General features: G+C 35.7%; 1 pseudogene; it reads right to left on the bottom strand.

Annotated features, from left to right (window-relative positions):
• Window positions 1-1,746: 1,746 nt before the first annotated feature.
• Window positions 1,747-2,911, bottom strand: LOC120089144 (putative carboxylesterase 2; annotated as a pseudogene).
• Between the last annotated feature and the right edge of the window lie 407 nt (window positions 2,912-3,318).

Raw genomic sequence — 3,318 nt, 5'->3', positions numbered from 1 at the left:
ACAACCCAACAGTTTGTGGTTTGGTTTGGTGGAGGTTTCTGACTATTTTTTGCTATTGATTTTGATGTGTTTTTGCCCTAAGGGCTGATATGTTTTAGCTTGTTTTGTGTTGTTCTATTGATGTTATTGTTTTTGTCAAGACTTTCTTTCAGACATCATAAGCCAAAGGGGGAGTTTGTTGGAGATTTGGTTTGTTGGCTTTATTATTTTCTCTAAGGCAGTGGTTCTATAGATGTCTTAAATAAAGTATTAACATCCAATTGTGACATTAGAGTATTTTCCTGTAGAATATTTTCTATATCTAGAAATATTCGACTGTGATATTAATCCAATATTTTTTTTTGAAGCGCACTTTTTTATTCCAAATGAGGACTTATTTCCTTTATTAGATTAGTTTATTTAAAGTGAGTGTCACATACCATTTAGGGTTGTTGCATTAGTGTAATTGAGCAAGATGTTTTACTATATTCCGGCTAAACTATTCTATATTGAGTTCTTGCTTGTTTGCTCACTATTCCGTTGTGCATGTTCCTCATCCATTGAATGCAACACGTTGAAGAGTTTCAAGGTCTTAGGGAAGCCTAAGCCATTGCTGCCAGATAAGGGATTCTCAGTCTTAGAGGGAGCCTAAGACTCAGCTTCAGAGAATGATTTCTCTGTCCTAGGGGGACTAAGAGTTGAAAGGAGTTCATTGATCCAAGCGGAATATAATCAAGTTGAGAGGAGTTTCACACACTATCGGTTTTTGAAGTGTCAGATGCTAATATTAACATACTTCGGGGGAGCCTAAGTTTAGTTGAGAGAGAATCTCACATCTAGGGGGAGCCTAGGTGCAATATGAGTTAAGCTTTACGTGAGCCACTGTAGTAACTGGTGTGTTACAGATAAGTACTACATTGTAAATTACTTAGTTTTTTTTAATATTAATGGATTATCTTTCCTGGGCTTTCTACCCCCCAGACATAGGTGTTTATTACCAAACTAGGTTACCAACTGTTGTCTGTTTTTACTTGTTTACTTGTTGTTGGTATTTTTGTTGTTATAATTGTTGTTGGTGCTTTTAGTTTTGTTGCGTGCTTTGAGATCATCTTGGACATGTTAGGTAAGTGGGTTTGAAGGAAATCTCGTCTTATTATGAGATTAAGATTATTGAAACACATTGGTTGTTCTAGAAGCGTTGACTAGTTCTCCTTTATTAGTGCATAGACACGTGAGGTAGAGTCAAAATGTTTGGAAGCGATAAATTTGTTAAACCATAAGATGACTGATCTTATCGAGGTGGAGTTTATGGTTCACAATGTCAATGAATTGGCTCAAAATTGGGGAGGTCTTCTTTTCTCACACCCATCTTCGATTAATGTCTTAACTCATCTCCTTGCTCAAAAAGCTATGGTGGAGAATTGTACAAAATTTCTCTAGATTTCTTAACCATAGTTGTTTGTCCAAATGGTGTCAATGATTTAATCATGTAATTCCTCTTTATTGTATTCCTTTAAGAAGATGAAAAAAAAGTCTCAACGTTTTAAGTAAATATCAGGAAGAGAAATAGAAATCAATCTCATTCAAATACAAAAGACCAACTATATATTAGTTTTAATCTAATTTATTTAAGAGTACATTAAAGTTTTCAAACACATAGATTTAAGGAACGAAAACTTCCCTTCTCTAATTAGTTCATCAATAAATCTTCAACAAATAGTTATTTAACATTTTTTTTAAATATTTGTAATAAACATAAATTATGTTCTAATCTAAGTTGATGAAAGCGGCTAATTTTTCCAACAAATCAACTGCCTTTTCACTCTCTGGCTTCTTCAAATGAAACACATGACCTTTTTCGTCGTGCTCCACCATCTCCACCGCCCCATTCCACCCGCTCCTCTTCAAATCCTCATCGTAATTTCTACCTCTAAACTTCAAAAAATCTTCTTCCGCCAAAAAAAATCCACTCTCCCACATGGCAGCTTTACCAGATCCTCTATGGTTGGACTCACCAACCTGATCTGATCTGAACACAGATACTTCTACAGCGTATCGTCTCCCCCGTCGCCGAAGAATGGGTGAATCAAAGCCATTGCCACCACCTTCACTCCGCCTAATTGCTCTACTGATGAACCTGCTTGAGTAGCCAAGTGATGGCAGATGTTTGCGCCGGCACTATCACCAGCCAAACAGACCCGATCCAAAACTGCATATTTGTTCAGCCATGGCTCTGGACCCTTCCTGTTGGTATAGAAGATTTAGCTCAAATGACATATAGTATGTATTACTAATCTGGTATAAATTGTTTATCAATATTGCACTAAAATACATACGTCACTTAGTAAATGTATTACTTTAGCAAAATCAACCTAATTCAACTTACTCCACTTATTTGTTAAAAAAAAAAAAAAAAAAAACCAAGGTGGTGGTAGAGGTTAAAAACGAGACAAAACATACTAAAACTAAGTTAATAAAAATATTATTACTTTAATCTATACATACATACATACATATATATATGTATCACTACAAAAAAAAAATACATTTCTCGATATTCACAACTTTTAATTAATTGATGTTTTTTATGAAAAAAATATCAAGTAACATGTACTTAGAGGAAGATGTCAAGATAAATGGAAAAAAAAAAAAAAAGAAAAAGCAAGGTTCACAATTTTTACTCCTTAAATTATAGTCTTCAAAGTTCTAAATTTGTATTTAGTTTTAATTTGATGTCTAATTTTAAATGCTTTTATGATTTTTTTTTCTTTTTTAAAAAAAGCTTTAAACATGAATTTGATAGTTTAGATAAATCCCATGGATTTCGAGGCCTATAGTAGAGGAGAACGCAAGGTTTGAAATAAAACCGGTCATGCTCCAAATGATCCAGAACGTAGGGAAATTTGGGGGTCTGCAAGGTGAAGACCTGCATGCCTACCTTATCAGTTTTGTCAAAATGTGCAGCAACTTCTCATTACCTGACGTTACCTTTGAGGATATTAGACTGTATTTATTCCCTCACACCTTGAGGGACAAAGCCAAGAGGTGGACTCACTCACTAGAGCCGAACGAGAATACATCATTGGATCAGCTGGTTGAGCGATTGATGAAGAAGTTCTTACGGTCAGCCGTCAACACAAGGCGACGAAAGGACGTGTTAAACTTTGAGCACATGGACAATGAGACCCTGAGAACCGCCTGGGCGATTTCGAAGATTGGTGAAGAACTGCCCTCATATCGGGATACCCGATTGCATTTTGATGGAGACATTTTACAATGGCCTAAACAGATCGACGCAAGCTGTTGCTGACGCCTCCGCAGCAAGAGGTTTTATGGACA

The sequence above is a fragment of the Benincasa hispida genome, chromosome 10 (assembly GCF_027475165.1).
Source record: "Benincasa hispida cultivar pf3 chromosome 10, pf3_genome.v1.1, whole genome shotgun sequence".
NCBI classification, from domain to species: Eukaryota; Viridiplantae; Streptophyta; class Magnoliopsida; order Cucurbitales; family Cucurbitaceae; genus Benincasa; species Benincasa hispida.
Note: the sequence above shows the minus strand (reverse complement) of the source record. Positions and strands in the feature narration are given on the sequence as shown.